General features: G+C 45.1%; 1 long non-coding RNA gene across 1 annotated transcript; it reads right to left on the bottom strand.

The window, feature by feature from the left end:
- Positions 1-528: 528 nt before the first annotated feature.
- On the bottom strand, positions 529-4852 carry LOC110286093. Its single transcript, XR_002377111.1, has 3 exons — positions 4732-4852; positions 3990-4115; positions 529-697 (listed from the first exon to the last, which is right to left on the bottom strand). It is a non-coding gene; the product is annotated as an uncharacterized LOC110286093 (long non-coding RNA).
- Positions 4853-8126: the final 3274 nt, after the last annotated feature.

An 8126-nucleotide genomic window follows, 5' to 3' on the forward strand; every position in this document is an offset into this window, starting at 1 on the left:
AGTTGCTTTGGGTCACTGTGTCTTATCACAGCAACAGACAGAGAGCTAGAAGAATATCCTGAAAGGAAAAAAATGAAACTCAAAACGGGGGGGGGGGGGATTGAAAGAGGGACTGGGACAGCAGAGAGCGGCAGAGACTTCCAGAGTAGAGCGAGTGGAGTGGACTGTGGAGTCAGGCAGGGTGGGGCTGGTAATAACTCCATTATGGAAAAAATTATCAATATTCAAAATTTTGGAATGTGGGTGAATTTGAAAATGGGGAGTTATTTATTTTATTTTATTTTAGTTTAGTTTAGTTTTTAAAACTTTCCTCTTAGGGTGGGGGATTGCCAAGGGAGTCAGAAGCAAACAGCTCCCATGGGTGTACTCAACAAGAGGTTGGAAACTGCCTTTGAAGTACACGCACTTAAAATTATTTAGAATTATAACAAAATATATACGATATAACATTTGCCACCACCAGTGTTTCAACATTCAGTTCCATCATATTTATTACATATTCCAACTGTTGGGCAACAGATATACAGAACTTGTTCATGACTCATTCCTTCTCAGACCCCTGGAAACCACTGTTCGATGTTGTTTCCGTGAATTCGTTTATCCTGGGTACTTCCACTCCGTTGGATGATAAGATGTGTGTCTTTGTGCTGAGAACAAGCATGCTCCATTCCTGTCATGTGTCCATCATTTAATCGTTCTGATGTAGGGAAGCAGGAGTGTGCCATGGTTTACTGTCACTGTGACTCTACCAAACATTGGACAGAGGCTACTTAAGGGAGAAAGGGTTCAGGGGATAGCACCCATCATGAAGTCAGAAGCCAAGCAGGCCAACCACTTTCATGTCCCACCCCTCAGTGAAGCACTGCTTCCCAACTAGGCCCCATCTCCTCCTGAAGGCTCCACAAGCTCAGGCCAGAGAAGTGGCTCAGCATTTAGACATGCTTACAGCTCAAGTCTGACCACTAGAGTTTGATTCCTGGAACTCAGGGCAGAAGAACAGGCTTCAGAATATTGTCTGCTGACAACTACATGTCCATCATAGCAGCTTGCTTGCACTCCACCCCAACACCACCACTACACAGTAACAACAACAACAACAACAATAGTTTAAATAAAACATTCAAGCATACGAGCCTGTGGGAGACATTTTGCATCCATCCATAAGAACCCCATCACTAGGAGATGGCTAATCTGGGAGAAGCCAGATCTTGTCTATGGCTCCTTGCATCACCCCAGCCTGTGGCACAGCTGCCTGATCCCACATTTCTATTCTGGTCTTAACTTTCCTCCCTAGCCAGTGCTTCATGGACTAATTGCCACATCGAGATCTGGAACAAAAATATTCCCATGAAAGTGCTAACAGCTGACAGCATAATAAAGCACATTGTGTTTCAGCTTCATGGTTCCATCCACTGAATCTCTAAGGGAGAGTTTCAGACGATGGTCATGGTCTGGTAAGGGACAGCCCATCTGCATGGCCCTTCACGTGTCTGCCCTGCCTTGCGCTATAGCCTTAAGTCTGCCTCAAGCCTGTCAGTGATGGAGGCTCTTATGGGTTGGATGTGAAATTTGTGTGTCTGAAGTTTGTTCCCAGTTAATGATACTGTTTTGGAGTCTTTTCTTTATTCAGTTTTTAAAAATTTGTTATGGTGTGTGTGTGTGTGTCAGTGTAGGCACAGGCACAGGGATGTCATGGTGTGTATATGTAAGTCATAGGACAACATTAGGGAGTCAGTTCTCTCTTTCAGTTATTGGTTCCAGGGATCAAAATGGGTCATCGGGTAAGGGATTACCCCTTGGGAAGAATCCATTCATTGAAGTCAAGGCACATGTACTAAAGACCCGTCTTCCTGCTTGATGCCTGACTTGCTTCTGCCAGACAAGCTAAACCTCTAAAAGGAACTAAAGAAGAGGGACTACCGTAGGGCAACTATGGACCATCTATGATGCCAGCTAAAAGTACTTCAGACTGGAGCCTCTCCAGAACCATCGCAACTTGGATTCCTGCACTGTTTTACAAAAGTATCTTTTATTTGCCTGATGTAATTGTCATCACAGAAGCTTACTGCTAAATAACACCCCCCCACACACACACACACACCTCTAGTTCTTTCTAAACTCTGACTGGCTGCTTCAACTCAGCTGTTCTGGCTTGAACTCCTCTACAAGCTGACTGATTCAATCTGGCTTCTCTCAGCTTCTCACGGAATTGCTCTGCTTGGCCTCAAACTAACTCTGGCAATCTGTTCTAATCTTCTGGCTCCTTCTTATTCTCTGGCTTCAACGGTCTCTGCTAACCTACACTGAACTGCACAAACTCACAAACTCAATTCCTTTGCACTGCCTCCCAACTGCCTGACTCTCTCTCTCCCTGTGCTGCTCTCAAATAGCCTCTTTCCCGTGCCATTCCTATAATAGTTGGGCATATCCTATCTCTGACTGGTTCTGTCAAATCTTTCTCTGATTGGTCACTTTGTCTGGCCCTCATTAGACAACCCTTTCAAACATGGCTGCCTTCTTCTACAAACCAATTTTACCTTAAATAATGTGTACTAAGGGCACCTCTATTCCAGCGAGAGGGATCAAAGGTGTGTGGTGTGTTTACATTCCAGTCAGATCACAGAGATCTAGGTCTTTGGATGTGATCCCTTGCCAGATCAGCCATGTTGCTGGAATAAAATTCTTCTACATTATTTTAAGTCCAGGGCCAGAGCAGAGCCTGAGACAGGATCCCCAGACATGTGAGTTGTGAGGGAGACAGCCTTTCATGATGGTGAAGGAAGGAGGAGCTAAGGTAGGTTTCTCAGATAAAGCTGAGCTGTGACCTGAGGCCACTGGAGCATTCTCAGGTGGTTGCCATGACATCATTTGGGGCAAGAGAGGCCTCTGAGCCGACTCATCATCTGGCTACCACTTCCCTTAGTGGGGCTGACTTCTTACATCACATCATCTTGGGAGGAAGGCCCTGCATGGTGAGAGAGAGTGGCTAGCTATCTACTGCAGGAGTGTAACATCTGCATGATGCGCGTATGCAAACCACCCACAGGCTAGTGATCTGAAGTGGTTGCTGCTAGAGACAGAAATAAACTACAGTCCAATTAGGAAGAGGTTTCCGGGCTTTGAGACGATTCCAGCAAAGAACTTTCCAGTGTGAAAAGGGAGTCTGGGACTTAAGGTAAATAACGATTTACCAAAAGGCAGCTTGAGAGTAGACATGAAAACATGCGCATAGCGCTTCTTTAAAAACCAGAGAAAAATAACTGCATGTGTGAGCTGGCTGCCTGCAAAACCCCATATCGTGAGACTCCCTCTGATGAGAATCAGCACCAGGCAGACAGTTAAACATTTAGAATCTCCTTGGATGGGTTACAGCTCTGCCGTGTGCATCTGTTTTTGCTTCACAGTCTGCTGGGACAGGATGAAGGTTTTTTTTTTTTGTTTTGTTTTTGGTATACATTATTTTTTATTTGACAGATTTGTCCACCTGTCTTTGGAGCCTGTGGTCATTTAGTAGGTGGTGGGGGTGGGGAGGGGTGGGGTGGATGGAGGTGGGGGTGGTCTGGTTGTGAATGCCTTCATCCAAGCCATTCATCCCAGAGGTTAGGGGCCCCTTACCCTGCCCTGCAGCTCCTATAGCAAAGAGAATGGCTCAAAGAAAACTTGACTGATGATTGTCTGGGTTTTGTTGCTGTTGTTGTTGTTGTTGTTGTTGTTTGCTTGCTTGATTTACGATCCTCATGGGATACACAGTGGCCAGCCTGCTGTGACATTAGAAATAGCTCAAGAGTTTAGGGATGACTTGTGCTTGAAGATCTGAGAGACAGTGGCTGTTTGTTGACAAAGTGGGTGGTGTGTTAGGATAGGACGAGGTCATAGGAGATGCTGTGGCATACAACGTGAAGCCATAATAAAGGTATAGGCGTGGCCACTGTCATAGTGGAGACCTTGACCATCACATCCGGGCTTCCCTTTGCCCTTTCAGGACTTACCGGAAACAGAGCAGCACAGACTCCTGTGGTAGAATCCTCTCTGCTTCTTCATTACTGAATACCAGGCCTGCCACAGTTTAGCCAGCCCATGGTGACTGGGGCTTCTCAATCTCCAGGAGTCAACATCTAAGGGTACACAACATCTTGGGGTACTAGGGGCCAGCCAGTGAGGACCCTAAATCACAGGAATCAAGGAATCTACTTTGCTGACGTTCACTGTCAACTGTCTCCTGGCCTCAACAAAAGCACCTCTAAACAGTCATAAGGTGCTAGCACTGGGGGTCCCGGGGGGAAAGACTTTACAATCTTCAAACCAAGGCAGGCCAGGTTGGTGCCATGGGGAGATTGTGACCTGCCTCATCAGCCTCACACACAGGTGCTAAAGGGACACTCTGGATCCCTCTAGGATCTCTCAAGGACTTTAGGAACCAGAGACCTAGCCTAATGTAACCCCATTTGCTACAAGGAGACCCAAACCCAACAGAGAGAGTCTCCTTTCTAAGGAGCACAGTGGTTCTAAGTCCTTCCTCCTCAGCCATCTTGCTAGAGGCATGCTCCTTGTGTTATCATCTCTCATCTGTCACTGCTCTGCAGTAAGTGCTAGGCCTGGTAGCCATTTGTTTTCAGACACCCCCCCCGCCCCCATTCACTTCAGTCCCACCCTTCCAGATCCTCTGCAAGGCCCTTACCCTACCTGTATGTGATCTGGGAGGGGGGCAGACTGGGGACAGCCACTGTTTACCTTGTTGAGGCAGAGGACAAGTTGGCTTCCTTTGTTGGCTGTTGCTAGTTGTTAGGAAATAAAACCCCGGGATTGGCAAGGAGGCTATAGAAATGGACAGAACCACTGTCCGTGGAGGTAGTCTCAGACTCTGTAGACAATGAAACAGAAAAATGACAAAGCAGACATTGTTCGCCTGCAAGCTTCTGCATCTACTGCCTTTCATACACCGGGCTGAGGAGGCCTTGCTCCTGACTGGCTCTCCCTTCTTGTGTTCCGTTCTCTTGCCCCCTGTTCTCTGTCTTTGGCCTCTGTCACTCATAGCTGTCCTTACAACTGATTCTAGCTGCAGAATGTCTTCTGTCTGTCTGTTACCTTTTCCTTCTTCCTTCTGTTCTCATCTGTTGCACAAGTGAAGTGCACTCACTCTACATACATGTATATGTGCGCTCTCATACAGGATTACAGTCACAGAACCGCAGAGCGCCACAATAGAAACATGAACACGCTATACACACATGTACAGACGTGATGGAGTACAACTGCTCCAGTCCTACACAGTTCACACAGTCACACACACACACACTCCACCGCTTTCCTGCTGTAGCCAAGCTAAGTAAACTCAGAGGTGACTAGGTCTATACCCATAGGTTTGGTGACACCTTTTGTCTTAAGAGTGATTGGTGGCCATGGAGCTGTCATTGCGCCATGGATCATATAGGTCAATGAGCTCATCTGTAGAACTGAACCAGTTCCAGCCAAATTACCCACTGGAAATGAAGTCGCCCGAGCAGGTGGTGACCTTGGCAGCTGCAAAGACTTCTAAGACATGGAACTTCTCAAGTGGCCTTTGAAGATGGTTGTGTTGGGGGCTTGGTGGGCATTGTTCCTGTGGGTCTTCTAACCTTGGGTAGCAAATAAACATTATAGGACGGAGATGTGAGATGGCAACCATGCTGGTGCGTCGCTTGTCTGGTTTGAAGGTTCTCTGGGAGAGATTTGGGGTCTACGACTCAAGCTAAGAGCAGAGTGACAGGTCTGCTAGGTCAACGTTCAAGTGCTAAGGGATTTGAGTTCTATCACGGCTCTGTTCGGGGTCAGATGCCTTTAACACCAGTGTCAGTCAACATCTTGAGGCCTTGGCTTCTTATCTCCCCTGCCAGTGACCCACAAGTCAATTTACTGACTGGAAAAAAAAATCTATGCAGAAAGTTCTTTGTCAGGGTTGAAAAATAACAAGAAGCTGTAAAATATTTTATTTCTTTTTAACATAAGCAGGAAACGCATAGTTTAGAGTTCCCTGTAAGTCAGTAGATTGGGAACATTTATTGTCAAAACAATGATTTTATAACCACTGACCATAGTATTTGAGCTGAAAAAAAAAAAACCAGGAAAGTTAGTTTGATGAAAATAAGGAAAGATGACAGAATATCTAAAATTAGGATCTTGCCAGAAAATCTATAGCTCATGGGATTTTTCTGATGCTCAAAGACAGGAGTATTATCATAGAGTTGGGTGATAGTTAATATTCAAAGCCAGTAGTTTTCCCATATGTCAGGAGGCTGTTAAGTAAAGTTTAGCATTTTCCATTTCAGTTGGATAGAATGTGTGTATGTGTGTACTATATATAGAAATATTAAGGAGTGTATAAGGATAGATATATGAAGGCATTTATGAGATAGATAGATAGATGATAGATAGATAGATAATATCTATCTAATTAAGAAAAGCTTTAATTTTTATTAAACATGTTCAAAAACATGTATAAAACTTTAAACAAAGCTTTGAGCCTCAAATAGATAAATTCTCATTATGTGGAAACCCGCAGCCATATTTCGCAAGAATCCCCGATTTCCCCACATATCATTTATAAACAACCTCCAAGTATCTAAGCAATGCTTTTATAGCTTTTGAGGGCATGTCAGCTTGGACCAGGGCCCTAGATTGCTCATCTAATATATTTATTGTCAAGTTAAAAACAATTTTGTGGCTTAACACACACTATTTTAGAGTTTAGAGATCAGAAATCAGAACCGGGCCCATAAAGATATCTCCGGCCTTGATTTGACTTTTCATTTTGAAGCACAGTTGTCCAGACAGGTCTTAAAATGTTGATCTTCCTGCTTTAGGCTCCCAAGGAGCTGAGATTGCGGTCTGTGCCATCATCCATAGCTGGGTTTAGTTTGGTTTGGTTTGGTTCATGATGGTTTTGGCTTTTTAAAGGTGTGGGTATGAGGTTGGCTGGCATTGCACGGTCTTCTCTCAGACTCATGTCAACCTTGCTCCAGGTTAGGGGAAAGTGAGATTCCCCAGAGAGACTGCAGTGCTGATAACTGCAGGAAGCCAGACTTTTCCATGTAAGAATGGTGTCCTACAAGTTGGTGGGCAAGTATGAGAGTAACCAACCAGTTCCTGCTTGGACCTACTCCACAGGAGGGAATTCATGTCTGTACTGTAAACCTAGTCAAAAGTCATGTCTGTGGAAGTTTAAGCCAGGGGGAAGCTGGGAGGTACTATTATTGTTTTACAAAACAGACAAGTCAAACTGCCTTCTAAATTCTTATGTTTCAACCATAGATTAGCGTTGCTCTCAACCTTGGTCAGACAAGCTTCATTCTGCAATGAACAGCAGTTAATGCAGAGACTTCTACTGGTCAAAGCACTGAGCATTAGTGGCGAGCGCATCAGACTCGGACGTCACCGCCCTCTCCAACACTTGGGAAGCCTCTGGAAGAAGGGCAGAAAGACTATAGCAGCCAGAGGAGGAGTGCTGTGAACAGCTGTTTTCTGGACTTGACATAGCTGTGTATATAGTTACAGGCATGCAAGCCCTGCAAGGACTCAAGCCAGTCAACATTCCAGCACAGACTGGGGAGGGCTCCTGATGCCCCACCCTTGGCTAAGGAGCTACTGGCAGCTGACAGCTGCCTGGGAGAAGGGAGTCTTTTTTTTTTTTTAACTTCGAAGTGCGGCTGCTGATAGGTTGTTCATGGTTCGGTGGGTGGCCTCACGCCCGTGTGCATGCGGGCGGCACTAATGGGACACAGCCGGTTATAAAAAATAAAGAGAGGAGGTTATGAAGGAGGGAGGGGGATGTGTTAGGAGGTGTTGGGGGAGGGGGAGTCAGAAGTAGGTATGGTGTACAAGATATATTGTATGCATGTAGGAAGCTGTCAAACGATACATTTTAAATATTCCTTTTTTTTTTTTAAAACAAAGTATGTGGTCAGTCCAACGATACATTTTAAATATTCTTTTTTTTTTTTTTTTTTTTTTTTGGGGAAACAGTGCCAGCCGGAGTTTATCAAGACGCACTTTTGTATGTCTGTCCTCGGGTTAATTTTTACATTCTTATGCCCTGTATTAAATCAATGTCATTTCACAGGTCAGTTCACAAGGTCACTGGCTTGTTCTGG

The sequence above is a fragment of the Mus caroli genome, chromosome 19 (genome assembly GCF_900094665.2).
Source record: "Mus caroli chromosome 19, CAROLI_EIJ_v1.1, whole genome shotgun sequence".
Taxonomy (NCBI): Eukaryota; Metazoa; Chordata; class Mammalia; order Rodentia; family Muridae; genus Mus; species Mus caroli.